Genomic DNA, 15040 nt, shown 5'->3' with positions numbered 1-15040 from the left:
ATAGTAGACTTGCTGAGTTAATGGGCCTGTGCGTGTGATATTTGTATAGATGATGACAAAGTGCTCTTCACAAAGACTGCATCAATTTATACTCCAACCAACATTATGTGAGAAGGTCTGTTTTTCCAGCACCTTCTAAGAATGTCCACAAACTTGGATCTTTGCAATCCAATAGGTAAAAAACAAAACAAAACAAAAACAAAAACAAAAACAAAAGACTCTTGTCAAAGTGTTAATTGGTTTTTTTTTTTTTTTATTTAGAAGTTTTCACTTACTTATTTTGAGAGAGAGAGAGAGAGCAGGCTTGGGAGGAGCAGAGAGAGAGAATCCCACACAGGCTCTGCACAGTCATTGCAGAACCCCACGTGGAGCTCAAACTCATGAACCGTGAGATCATGACATGTGCCGAAATCAAGAGTCAGACGTTTAACTGAGTCACCCAGGTGCCCCGTTTTGGTATTGAAAAAAAAATTTGGTTGGGGACACCTGGGTGGCTCAGTTGGTTAAACATCTGGCTCTTGACTTCGGCTCAGGTCATGATCTCACAGTTCGTGGGACTGAGGCCCTCATTGGGGTTCTTTCTCCCTCTCTCTCTGCCCCTCCACCCCCACACTCTCAAAATTAAAAAAATACAAAAAAATAACTTTAAGAAAGTGTGACTGAACATCTTTTCATGTTTAAGAGTCTTTGGTATTCCCTTTTCTGTGGACTACCTGTGTAGACCCTCTGCCCAAGTTTCTACCGGATTCTTGGTCTTTCATACAGATTTGTAGAAGCCCTTCATGTGTTGGCTAAATTAGCACTTGCCTGTGATTTAAGTTGAAAATATTTTTCCCCATGTTGGGGCGCTTGGGTGGCTCAGTCGGTTAAGCATTCGACTTTGACTCAGGTCATGATCTCTCAGTCCATGGGTTTGAGCCCCAGGTCGGGCTCTGTGCTGACAGCTCAGAGCCTGGACCCTGCTTCGGATTCTGTTTCCCTCTCTCCTTCTGCCCCTCCCCTGCTCACACTGTCTCTCTCTCTCTCTCAAAAATAAATAAACATTAAAAAGAATTAAAAAAAATATTTTCCCCATGTAAACATTTTTTACTTGTTACTAATAGAATTTATCAATTTTTTTCTTTTATCTGAGTTTTTTTTCTTCCTAAGTTTTTAATTTTATTTTTTCATTCTTAGGAAGAACTTACCCATGTGAAGATTATTAAAATTATCTTTTTAACCCACTGTCCTTTGTGGGTATCTGCCTGGCTGGCTCCCTCAGGAGAATGTGTGACTCTTAATCTTGGGGTTGTAAGATTGAGCCCCCACAATGGGTGTAGAAATTACTTAAAAATAAAATCTTTAAAAAATAAATAAAATAGAATAATCCTTCCTCTGGTTTCTTCTAGTCCCTTTACTGTTTGATCATTCACATTGAAGTCTTTGACCCTTGTGAAATTTATTTTGGTGTAAAGTGTGAAATGTTGGTGTAATAACATTTATGCTGGTTGCTCTAATATTCTTTTGTGGTAGTATGTCTTTTCCCAATGGTTTTATTTTATTTTTTAAGGTTTTATTTTTTAGTAATCTCTACACCCAACATGGGGCTCGAACCTACAACCCTAAGATCAAGAGTCCCGTTCTCCACTGACTGAGTCAGCTGGATGCCCCAGTTTCTCCAATAGCTTTAAATGCCACCTGTTTACCTACTAAGTGCTCACAGGTATGTTGTGGGCCTATTCCTAGTCTCCATAGTATTTCCTGTTAATCTGTCAATTTATTCATTCGTACTTATCACACTCTTTTTATTACCATCACCTTGTAACATACTTTAACATCTGAGAAAGCTAACCCACCCTTATTGGTTTTCATGTTCAGAATTTTCTCCTACACTTCCTTGTTTACTATTTCATATGAGCATGAAACATCAATTTTAACAGATTACTGTTAACATATGCCTATACTGCTGCAAAATTCCCTTTGTTACTTTTACTGGGACCACCTTACATCTATGGCTTAGCTTAAGGAGATTTGATATCTTAATGATGTGTATCTTCCCATCTAAGAACATCTTATGCCAAGGAGCAACACGGGTGTGCCTTCATGAGAACTTTTAACAAAAATGCCAAGGATTTGTATGTACTTTGTGTGCCAAGGGTTTATTTAAAAAAATTTTTTTTATGTTTTTTTATTTATTTTTGAGACAGAGAGAGACAGAGCATGAACGGGGGAGGGTCAGAGAGAGAGGGAGACACAGAATCCGAAGCAGGCTCCAGGCTCTGAGCTGTCAGCACAGAGCCCAACACGGGGCTCAAACTCACGGACCGTGAGATCATGACCTGAGCCGAAGTCGGACGCTCAACCGACTGAGCCACCCAGGCGCCCCATGTGCCAAGGGTTTAAAGCAGGTCTGGTCTGGCACTAGTGAACCAAACATTTTTACCTTAGGACTTGGGCACAGAATTTCAAATCCACGTTTTGTAGTTATGTCTCTAAAATTAATAATGATCATTAAAATTTTTTTAATGTTTATTCATTTTTGAGAGACAGAGGGAGAGAGTGGGGGAGGGGCAAAGAGAGGGATACACAGTATTTGAAGCAGGCTCCAGGCTCTGAGCTGTCAGCACAGAGCCCGATGCGGGGCTCGAACCCACGAACTGCAAGATCATGACATGAGCCAAAGTTGGACGCTTAACCCACTGAGCCACCCAGGTGCCCCAATAGTAATTATTTTAATTTAAAAATGTGTATTCGGGACCTCAAAATCTCACATTCTAATAATTATGTCCCAAAGCAAGAAAATAGAGATATATAGAAAACATTGTGTATAAGAACACTTATTACAGTATTTTTATAATAACAAAAATTGGAAATTATGTAAATGCACATCGGTAGAGGTTTGATTAAATTATGGTAATTCTTATCTTGAAAATCCATTCAGTGATTCAAAAATTTTTCTTCTCATAAATATTTATTAACATAAAAATCCCAGTTATAATTTTAAGTGAAAAAGCAAGAAACCAAAGTATATTTAGTATGGTTCCAATTTGTTCCAAAAAGTTGACTGTGGGGGAAAAAATATGTTGACTGTGTATATATTATGTGTACTTTGAAAAAAGACAAGAATTTAGTAAACCAAATGTTAACATGAGCCATCTACAAGGTTGGATTGTGGGTAATTTTAATTTTTTTCTTTGTGTTTTGTTGTATTTTCTACAAGAGGCAGTGTAATTTTATACATGATGTAATTCTTTTTTTTTTTTTTTTGATGTTTTTAAATGTTTGCTTATTTGAGAGAGAGACAGAGTGCAAGCGGGGGAGGGGCAGACAGAAAGGGAGAAACAGAATCCGAAGCAGGCTCCGGGCTCCAGCCTGACACGGGGCTCGAACTCATGAGCTGCAAGATCATGACCTGAGCTGAAGTCGGACACTTAACCGACTGAGCCACCCAGGCACCCCGTGATGGTACTTTAATACAAAGGGAAAAAAATGCTGGTTTTTTTCTGTTAATCGTTCATGTTGGGGAAACTCTAGAATTCTTGTTGGCTGATTTAAGGAGGTTAGATTGGGAATACCCCAAAAAGAGCAGACCCCCCAAAATAGCAGAAAAGTATTTCCTCTGATGGGTACAGTCTCAGACAGGCCATATCCTTCATCTTGGTACAAAAAATAAAAAAGGAATTTCTATTTTGTGCTTTATTCATCCACACTTATTTTTTGGCAGTTGAATCTCAGTTGTCATTCTTAGTAAAAAAAAAAAATCCAGTATTAATTTTCTGAAAAAATTTTGACCCTCCTTGATTTCTCTTCGTATATTTATTCTTATTTATATATTTAACAGAAGATGACAAAAGATCACAGGAATAGCTTGTTAATTAATGTACAGGGAATGGTATTATAAGTTACAGACGAGCTTCAGTTAATGTGAATTCAGTTCTCAGTTCTAGAAATATTCACACGGCCAGTTGCAAATGGATAATAAACCATAAAGACATAGGGGTAATAACAATAAAAGTTGCAATTTGATTCTGGATTGCAAGTTAGGAAATACATTCCGTAGGAAATATTCACCCTTAATAAAAGCATTTTAGTAAATGTCACTTCTGAAAAAAATTTTTAAGATCGTGCTTAGATAATTAAGGGAAATTGCTGAATAAATGTTTACAAAGTAGGCACCAAACAGTCTGTCTTACACACATACAACACTCCTAATATATGTGATTTTAACTTAAACAGGAGTTCATTTATGTTGCAAAAACCATTCAGAAGAACCAAGCACTCGTATTATAAATGTTTTTTGTTTTTCGTGCGAGAGATCTCCAGGGTAAGGATTACCTTCGAGCCTTCTCATGGCTTTGCTTTTTTGTTGTGTACCTGGCTATAGTACATTACTAATTGCTCATTTTCTCCCTCTCCTGGATCGTATTCTACTTAGACTTGTTCCTGCAGTAATAATTTGTAGTCCCTTAGAAACCTGTCTTAAATTAATATGCATACATGCAGCTTGGCACCGATCTGCTTTAGGCCATGCCCAAGATGACAAGCAAAATGAATAGCATTTGACTGCTGCCTTCCCCTTCCACAGGTACTGGCAGAAGGGGTTTGGTGGGTAAACAGAGGAAGCCAGCGAATGAGGAAAAGAGGAAGCTAGGCTAATGGCTTGGCTCTGTGGACCTCAAGTTAATTGTCGCCGGAAGACACTGTCATCGTGTGGTTCTCAAACTTCACTGAGCATCTAAATGCCCCAGGGGGTATGTTAAAATGCCCAATGGGGAGCCCTACACCCAAGAGCTTCTGATTCCTTAGGTCTCAGGTAGCCCTGGAGAATGTGCATTTCCAACCTGTTCCCCAGTGATGCTGAGACCTGCTAAGACAGGAACCACCCTTTAAAAACCTTCACTCTCATGGAGCGTCTAGTTGCTTCAGTAAGTTGAGCGTCCCGCTCTCGATTTTGGCTCAGGTCATGATCTCACGGTTCATGAATTCGAGCCCCTCATCGGGCTCTGTGCTGACAGTGCAGCATCAGCTTGGAGTTCTCTCTCTCTCTCCCTCTCTCTCTGCCTTTTCCCTACTCGCTCTCTTGCGCTCTCTGTCAAAATAAATAAATAAGCATTTAAAAAAAAACCTTCACTCTCTTGGTAAATCTTTATCTCTTGAAACCCCCAGCTGGGTGGGCTAGATGTTCCTCCTTTCAGATCTAACCTTCCACCATGATGAGATCACTTTAGGATGGCTCCATCTCAAGTCTCCTCTTGTGGCAAGTCAGCTTCCTGGACCTCCTGTCTAGAGCCTGAGTCTTGGATCCCATTCTTCGTAGGCTCATTCCTGACCAGTTTTGCAGGCTCTTTGTTCATGTCCCTGACCCTTTGTTTCTCTAATCTCTTGGATGGGGCTCTGGATCCCCAAAGCATCTTCTCTTGGCCTTACCTCTACCCTGCCTCCCGCACCCACGTGACTTGCACTGCCTGCCACCCCTCTTCTGTTGGTATCAACCATTCATGGCCTGCTGTGTTCTGTTATCACCCAAGTCCTTCTTGAAACTTCTCACCTCTTGGAGTGCCCAGATGGCTCAGTCGGTTAAGCGTCCGACTTCGGCTCACGTGGCTAGTGAGTTTGAGCCCGGCGTCGGGCTCTGTGCTGACAGCCCAGAGCCTGGAGCCTGCTTCAGATTCTGTGTCTCCCTCTCCCTCTGTCCCTCCCCTGTTCATGCTCTCTCTCTCTCTCTCTCTCTCTCTCTCTCTCTCTCAAAAATAAATAAACATTTAAAAAATATAGGAAAAGAAACTTGTCATCTCTAGAACTCTGACTCAGTTCAGCTCCACTGCTGGGATTAATATCATGAGTTAGAATTTCCTTTGGGGATAGAAGGCAAATAGTTGTGTGATTTGATTGAGTTTGGAAATGGGGACATGTGATTGTTAGCTGTCGAATCACCATAACCGCAGGACAATGAGCAATGGGTGATCTGAGCAAGCACTGACTTCAGTTCCACAAAGGCAAATTTACTTACACTGAATAGAGTCAAGGCTCATTGAAGAATTGTATTAGTTTTCTCTTGCTGCCTAATAAATGGCCACAAACTTAGTGTCTTAAAGTAACACCCACCTGGGGTGCCTGGGAAGCTCAGTCGATTAGTGTCTGACTTCAGCTTAGGTCACGATCTCGAGGCTTGTGAGTTCAGGCCCCGTGTCAGGCTCTGTGCTGACAGCTCAGAGCCTGGGACCTGCTTCAGATCTCCCTCTCTCTCTGCTCCCTCCCCACTCATGCTCTGACTCTCTCTCAAAAATAAATAAATATTTTAAAAAATTTTAAAAAGAACACAGATACAGTGATAAGCATAATACAACCCAAATGTTTATAGAGCGAATAGAATGATGGTATCCCAGTTTTTTAAGCACAGGGTTATTAACCACCACGTGTCAGATTCTGAGTCATTCCCCCAGCAGTGAGCTCACACTCCTAAGATGATGACTTTTTGAAGTATCCACTGGATACTTTGGATGTCCATAGGAGCATCCATTGGGGATGGTCATCAGATAGATGATTATCTCAATAATGAGAGATGAGGAAATCAAAGAACTTAGAAAAAAAGATTACAGTAAATGCTTTAAACAAAGTTCACTTGCATTTCCTTAACCCAAGATTTCTCAAGAACAGTCAAATCCCATCAGTAAAAAAAAGCCAACTGTGGGTGCCTGGGTGGCTCAGTCGGTCAAGCATCTGACTTTGGCTCCGGTCATGATCTCATGGTTCATGAGTTCGAGCCCCGCATTGGGCTGTCTGCTGTCAGCACAGTGCCCAGATCTTCTGTACCCCTCTCTCTGCCCCAATTTACGCATTCTCTCTCTCAAAATATAAACATTAAAAAAAGAAAAGGCCAAATGAATCTCATTTGCATTTGGGTAGTTAACATTTTTTTTTTTTTTATGCTTGTTTTTGAGAGAAAGACAGAGTGTGAGCAGGAGAGGGGCAGAGAGAGAGGGAGACACAGAATCCAAAGCAGGCTCTAGGCTCCCGGCTCCAAGCTGTCATCACAGAACCTGATGCAGGGCTCGAGCTCATGAACTGCGAGATCGTAACCTGAGCCGAGGCCTGACACTTGACCCACTGAGCCACCCAGATGCCCTTAGGTAGTTAACTTCTTAACATAAAAGAAGAAGTCACCAAGACCTGAACTAGGCACAGTGTCTAGTACATGGAAGGCATTAATTTAAAACCTGTGAGGTTGGAGACCACTTCCATGCAAAGCTGCCTTGAGCGGGACCCTTGGACAAAGTCCCGAGAACTTTGGGCAAAAAAGAGAGAAGATCGTTAGTCTCATGATTTGGAGCAGAGTAAAGGTAAGGAGCACCTAGTAAGTGAAACCTAGAACATAATTATGAGTATGATTCTGATTCAGAGGGAATCTTTGACATTCCTAAACAGAGGAAGTAGACGGGTTAGTGGTGTTGAAACAGCAGCCCAGAGATAGCAATAAAGCAGAACATGAACTAGTGGATGGAGTGAGGCCAGGATGGGGGAGAAGTTACAGCGATAATGTGGACATTTCGTTCTTTGCTTATTGAAACAATGGTCTGGGTCCAAGGTCAGCACAGAATGTTCTCTGAAGCATCTCTCGAGTAGCAGTCGTGGACTGGTGTTAATATAACCATCATTTCTGGTCCAGTCTGTCCTGTGAACAGAGGCAAGTATTAGAGTGGGTGATTGTTGCAGTTAGGACAGTGAGTAAGGCTCTGTGAAGTTTCAGTGTGTGGTTGGAGACGCACACATATTTAGCCAGCACAGACAGAACAGGAACTCTGGGTCTGGCCTCAGTAGATAATCGAATGGATGCTATTTATTGTGTCTCTCCTGTGTGCAAAACGCTGTGTTTTGCATCTCATTCAGTTTTCAAAGCAATCCTTTGGCAGTGGGACCTTCGGACCCATTGTACAGTTGAGGAAACTGAGGCTCCGAGAGAGGTTGCTGTTTGATTTGGGATGGTTGTCTCTGTATACTTTTCCCATAGCTTGTCCGTTAAATTCAAATCATCTGTGTATGTGTCTGTCACCCACCCCAGACTGTCAGGTCACGAGAAGAGGGCCTCTGTCTTATTTTGCACCCAGTACAGGCAATACACGCTGTTGAACTGGATTGCCTGCCTGCAAAGCATGTGCTCTTGACATCCAGCAGGTGTGCTAACTTCCCAAACTTAGTAGCCATAAGAACATTGGAAAAATGTGGCAGGGACACAGTTAGGTCCTGGAGGCAAGGACAGTGCTGAATTTTAGAAGGCCTTCTAGAGATGACCTATGTTGACTTCAGAAGAAGTCATTCTTAAAATTCTCCATTCATGCAAATTCTTTTTTTATGTTTATTTTTGAGAGTGAGAAAGAGTGTGAGCGAGGGGCACAGAAAGAGGGGTACAGATGATCTGAAGCGGACTCTGCTGAAAGCAGAGAGCCCGATGCAGGGTCTCGAACCCACGAGCTGAGATCATGACTTGAACCAAAGTTGGATGCTTAACTGACTAAGCCACCCAGGCACCCCTCTTTTTTTTTTAACTTTATTTATTTATTTTGAGGTGGGGGTGCGTGTGGTCAGGGGAGGGGCAGAGAGAGAGAGAGACAGAGAGAGCAGGAGAGAGAGAATCCCAAGCAGGCTCCGAGCTCCCATAGCAGAGCCTGACACAGGACTCGAACTCACCAACCGTGAGGTCACGACCTGAGCCGAGATCAAGAGTCAGACTCTCAACCAACTGAGCCACCCAGGCACCGATTCATGCAACTTCTTGTTGATGGTGAGAAGCTGGACTCCATGAACAACACTATTGTTACAAAGACACTGGTCTAGAAATTCTTTCTCTAACTTCCTCTCCCCTCCACCTCCCAGAGCCCGCAGAATAACAAGGGAAACTGGGCAATTAGTTATCACACGTATCCTGTGTTCCTGGTGTTACTGCTTGGCACCAGGTAACAGAAAGCGATGGGGCACAGGCCCATGGAACTCACAGATTAGCCGACAGTAACGGAAGGCGTGACAACAGTGAGGAACGGGGGCTATGGGCATACATGCTCCAAATTAGTCTTTCAAATTGGAGAAAGTACAAAGGACATTAAGAGGCCTAAAGGCAGCGTGGTGAGGCAGGCTTCCACTGGGAAAGGATTGTGTGTGAGGCCTGAAGCCAAGTGCTGAGCAAGAGCGTGGCAGAGAGGCAGGGTCGCACAACCAAGATGGCAGGGAGGAAGACGCAGAGGAGGAGAACGGTAAGAACCAAGGATGTGGGGCGGGTGGAGGCCTTGTAAACCATATTAACATCCGTAGCCTTCTCCCTAAGGGCAGCGAGAAGCCCTGAGCATAGAGGAGCAGCAGGATAGCCATGCCTGCCTCTCTGGGCAGTGGAGTGGACCGTGAACTGAAGGAGGCAAGAGCAGTTGTAGGGAGACCAGTTAGGAGATGAACGCCCCGGTCTGGGAGGGTTAATGAGACCATCCCGGGAAGCACCACTGTCACATTCGTCACCAGGTTGATTCTCTGCCGAGTGGAAGCTACTTGGCGTCCGTCCCAAGTCTGGACGGCAGAGAGCAGAGAGAGGTGGACGGTGGTCTGGCCTTGACTCCCCTTGAAGCTTATCTGGTCAGACTGTCTCCTCCACTGCATTGCACTCATGTTGGCTTTCTTTCACCTTCATGAGTGCCTTGAGTTCTTTTCCCTTTTTTTCCCCCTTGCAACAGGACCTTAATAAATGAGTGTACTTCTACCCAGACCACCCTTTCTTCCTGCTCTGCTCACTCCCCCTCGTTAGCTGTCCTGCCTCCAGCTTTCTCGTCAAACGTCATTTCCTCAGAGCAGCCCGCCCTGTCCCCCAAGAATAGGTCAGGCCCCTGTCATGCTTGTTCAAAGACATCCTGTGTTTCTCCTTCCTAATGTGTATCTCTGTTTTCACATACAGTAAAACTCAGACTGGGAGTAACTTGTTCTGTGAGGGTTCTGCAAGACGAGCAAACATTTCTAATAAATTTGAACCTGATAAATGAGCGATATCTTGCAATATGAGTAGTAGATGATGCCGAATATCACGTGATCACAAGTGAGCCAATGGTTCTCTCTCTCTCTCACTGTGGCATTGTGCGTGATCGTCTCTCATGCTCGGATGCTCCGTCTCAGGCCGCAGTGTTTGGCAGAAATCAGTGATTTTTTAGAAGGCTGGAAGGTGCCCACAACTGGCCCTAGTGCATTTTTTGTCACTTCAAAGCACCTATGGACAGTCCTTTGCTTTTCCACACAAGAGTAAGCTTAGGAATGCTTTGCTTCATTCTAAGTCATTGAACAGGTTCCTTGTTAAAGTTTCATGAAGAGAAAAAGATTCCATTGAGCCAATAGATAGTAATGATTCCATTAGGGATAGTGAAAGTCTTCTTACATAATAACCCTCCTCTCTCTTGTCTCCCTCATACCAGCCACGAAGGTTTTCAAAGGTAATTACAGGTTAATTTGTTTACTTTTCTTTGTATTTTGTATTTTCTTTATTCTTTTGTATTATATCACAGTATTGTAATCGCTTTCATATGAATTTTTTTAGGTTGTGGAATGAATCATCTGAGTTCCCATTATTTCTTATGGGGAAATTCACTTTGATATACAAGTGCTTTGGATTAGAAGCATATTTCTGGAATGAATGATGCTTGCAAACCAGGGTTTTACTGTATTATGTTTATTTGTTGCTATATTTCAAAAAAATCTTTCAGTAGCAAATGAATGAGACGCTACTCAAGTTAGCTCGAGCACAAAACAAAAGAGGTAGCAGGAGGGGTGCAATGGTTCACATAACAGAGAGGCTGGCACAGGGTCAGCATGAGCAGGACCAAGAGGGCAGGCACATTCTCACTGGTGTGAGAGTGGCAGAGGGGCGGGTCCCAGAGAGAGGAAAGGGGGAAGCCCAGGACCTGAGGACCTAGGGGGACAGTGGTAACTTGGGGAGAAAACCCCTGTGACTGAGGACATTAATTGAGGGGGCAATGTTAACACCATGGTTAAGATCTTGAGTTCTGGAGGCAGATTGTCTAGATATCAATTCCACTTGCCTCTGATTGCCCATGTGATTTTGTTCAAGTTACCCCACCTCCCCATGCCTCAGTTTTCCCATTTGTGTCACAGTCCTTGCAATGTTAGGAAAATCAAATAAAGCAACAAGCTTGAAGCTTTTCTACACAGCCCCTTACACAGAGAAACAATAAATGAATGCTCACGGCAGCTGCAGCAAATCACAGCACTAATCAGCAACAGAGGAAAACGAGGCACAAATGCCTGGTTCCATATGCCTGGAACCTCTTCTCCCTCCTCTACATGCAGCTAGAACTTCCACGCCTCCTTCAGGTCTCAGCTCACACATCCCTTCCTCGAGGTGGGGACTCCCCCTCTTCTGATAAGTAGGCAAATGACGACATTTGGTCTGGGAACTAAGGGCAGAGGCTGAGTCTTCCTGCCGGCAGTTCAGCTTGGAGCCTCACATAGAAATAGACTCAGACTCAGAGGGAAGTTACATTACCGTCACTAAGGGACCCAGGCTGGTGGTGTCACCAAAAGAACACATCCTGAATACGGTTGTCTGTTCTAAGGTCCCACGAGGTGGAATTTTAACAGGCTAGGGCTCTTCTGAGCAGGGATGGTGTGGGATCCCAGCACCAGAACCTACTGAATAAGATACACTGGGATTGAGTTTGGGTAAGTGCTTGCCTTTGCTTGTTGTCGTTTGAGAGGAAAGTGGAATGTGGACAAATGTTTTTTTGTTGTTGTTGTTGTTTTCCCACTCACTAATCCAGAAGGCATATCTTTTTTTTTTTTTAAGTGTATTTATTTATTTTGAGAGAGAGAGAGGGAAAGAAAGCACGAGTGGGGGAGGGGCAGAGAGAGAGGGAGAGAGAGAATCCCAATGGTTCTGAGCTGTTGTTTTCAGCATCATGTCCTGCTTGCTCTCAGTAAAAACAGAAGTTGAATTTTACTTGGCACTCTTGAGGCTAGCTTTGTTCCCAGGGCTGGGAGAGGGGGTGGGAGTGCCCTAGACCCAGGGTGGGGTGGCCATAGGGGACCAACGTGGACTACTGGATTAGCAGCGCTCTGACTCCTCCCTCTAATCAAGTGTGGCTCCTGAGGCTTTGGGTGGAGTCTCATGTGTTTGCAACTGACAAGAACCTGGCCTATCTGACATCAGTCTGGGCAGTGACAGAATTCAACACCAGGGTTTCTCACTGAAGGTGTGGCTTATCAGGCTGTCAGCCAGGCTGGTAAATCCCCCAATACGCAATTCTTACAGCATCGGTGGTGTCATCTGTCAGTCATATAGCCACACATCGTTGGGCCCGGGCTGAATTCACTATCGGCTAACAGCTGTCTTGGATTTTTCTGTCCAATGAGTCCTACTGAGCAGATGCTAAGGTAATTGGAGGGAAACAGGGCTGGCAGGCACACCGGGGATGTCACATTCTCTTTCCAAAGTTGGAGGACGAGAGCCCATAAGACCAAGTTCTCAAACTTCGTGGATGTAAGCATCATCTCTAGGATTTGTTAAAAATGGAGATGCTTGGGTTTCACGTCGAAACTAGTGAATCTGAATTTCTGAGGACGTGGTCCAGGAATCTTCCTTTTAAATAACTTTCCTAGGTGGTCCGTAATCTTAAGATCTGGGCACCCTATTCTAAGAAACAATAAGGTAGAGGCCCTTCTGCTGCAGCAAGTAGAAATGCATTTCTCATCTTACGGCGATTGGATGAAATCTTCTACTGTTGGGCTCACTCATGATGGCCTGGAGGTGGCCACAAAGAGTTTGGGAGAGATGTGGTCAGCAGATTGTGCAATAATTGATAAAAATGAGCAGGGTGGGGTGGCGTAGCAGTCAGGTAAAGCACGCCAGAGGCCCCAGGCACCTCTGTTGCCATTGGTGAGCGAGCTGTCAGCACACAGGCCCTGGTGCAGTGCCCCAGCCGTACCTGTGTCAGCGTGTTAGGACGCTGTCTCGCACCGACCTGGATGCTGGAATCCCCAATAGCAAAGTGAAATACTCAAGGCTCTCCAGCAAAGACGATGGCGACATTGACCTTCATTTTAAGTAAAGCCCTCCTGGGGCACCCGGATGGCTCAGTTGGTTGAGCGTCTGACTCTTCATTTTGACTCAGGTCATGATCTCACAATTTGTGGATTCAAGCCCCGCATCAGGCTCTGTGCTGACTGCATGGAGCCTGCTTAGGATCCATCCTCTCTCCCTCTCTCTCTCTCTCTCCCCCCTGTCCTCTCTGCTCCTCTACGACTCATGCTGAATCTCTCTCTCTCAAAATAAATAGACTTAAAAAATAAAAATAAATTTTAAAAAGAGGAACAAAAGGACTAACCATAAAAGAACATTATAAAAAAAAAAGTAAAAAAGAAAAATCCTCCTAAGATCCCATATAAGTCCATTGCTCTTGCTACAGTGCTATGTTTGATTGACACCTTTCTCATAATCATGAGATTGTGAGATCCCTCCTACTGGCCTGCTAGATCAACAAAGAGGGGCAGACTCAGCATTGCTGTTCACATCAGTGGTATCTTGGTGTTCCTGCCAGGATTTTACCACCTGTGCGTTGCCTACTATGCATCCAGAAGCTACCGGGGTTATCCCTAGGATGACATTCCAGATTTTGAGGACTAGCACCCATCTTCAATCCTGCAGAGAAGAGTCACAGACGGGACTGAGCCCAGCCTTAAGATATTGAGCAGAAACTGTGGCAAAGGGCTAAGGAGTTCTACCATTTGAAGATGTTAATCAAAAGAATGGCCAGATTTTATAGGTCCATCCTCCAGATGTGAACTGGGCTTATCATTACAAATGAACTCATTATTAGGACAGGCTGTATTTTTCATCTCCTGGCCCTGGCAAAAGCTGAGAAATTTTTCCACATGAATATGTATCTTGGAAGAGTAGCAGAGTTAGTGGTATGGGAAAGCAGGAGGTAAATCTGTAGTGGAAAGTGGAAAGTAGTGGAAACTGCTACCATCCTGTTTAGAGTTGAGCCTTTCTTTTACACAGTCCTTATAGTCAGTTTGTCCTAGTAGCAAATGGAAGAATTCGGTATGTCAAACTTCATATTCCTAGTAATGTATTTTGAAAATGTCAGAGCATCTTAACCTCTGCATTCACCTCTAACTTTGTGTTCTGATGGAGGACCTGGGCAAAATCCAGTGTCAGCATGGGGGCATCTGTAAGATGTTTTTTACCTGCTCTCTTATTAACAGCAATCAGCAACTTTTTAAAATTTTTATTTCATTTATTTTTCTAAGAATTAAAAAATTATTTTTTTTAATGTTTATTTACCTTTGAGAGAGAGAGAGAGAGAGAGACAGAGCGTGAGTGGGGAGGGAGCAGAGAGAGAGGGAGACACAGAATCCGAAGCAGGCCCCAGGCTCTGAGCTGTCAGCACAGAGCCTGATGCAGGGCTCAAACCCACGAACCACGAGATCATGACCTGAGCCGAAGTCGGACACTTACCCAACTGAGCCACCCAGCACCCCAGAATTAAAAAAAATTTTAATGTTTTAAATTTTTTTTGGAGAGAGAGACACAGAGAGAGAGTGGGGGAGGGACAGAGAGAGGGAGAGAGACAGAATCTGAAGCAGGCTCCAGGCTCTGGGCTGTCAGCACAGAAACTGAAGTGGGGCTTGAACTCATGAACCACAAGATCATGACCTGAGCTGAAGTCGGATGCTTAACTGACAGCAACCCAGGCACCCCAATTTTTTTTAAGAATTAAAAAAAATGTTTATTTATTTATTTTGTGACAGAGAGAGAGTGGGGTAGGGGCTAAGAGAGACGGAGAGAGAGAATCCCAATCAGGTTCCACACTGTCAGCACAGAGCCCAAAATGGGGCTCATTCCCACAAACTGTGAGATCATGACCTGAGCAGAAATCAAGAGTCAGATGCTTAACCTACTGAGCCACTCAGGTGCCCCCAGGACTTTTTTAAACCTCAGAGTAAAGTTTCCAATCGGTAAACAGTGTCTCTGTTCACCATTCCTTGGACAGCTTTGCTGTGGCCCACCAGTAAATTG

The sequence above is a fragment of the Acinonyx jubatus genome, chromosome A1 (genome assembly GCF_027475565.1).
Source record: "Acinonyx jubatus isolate Ajub_Pintada_27869175 chromosome A1, VMU_Ajub_asm_v1.0, whole genome shotgun sequence".
In the NCBI taxonomy this organism is placed as follows: domain Eukaryota; kingdom Metazoa; phylum Chordata; class Mammalia; order Carnivora; family Felidae; genus Acinonyx; species Acinonyx jubatus.
Note: the sequence above shows the minus strand (reverse complement) of the source record.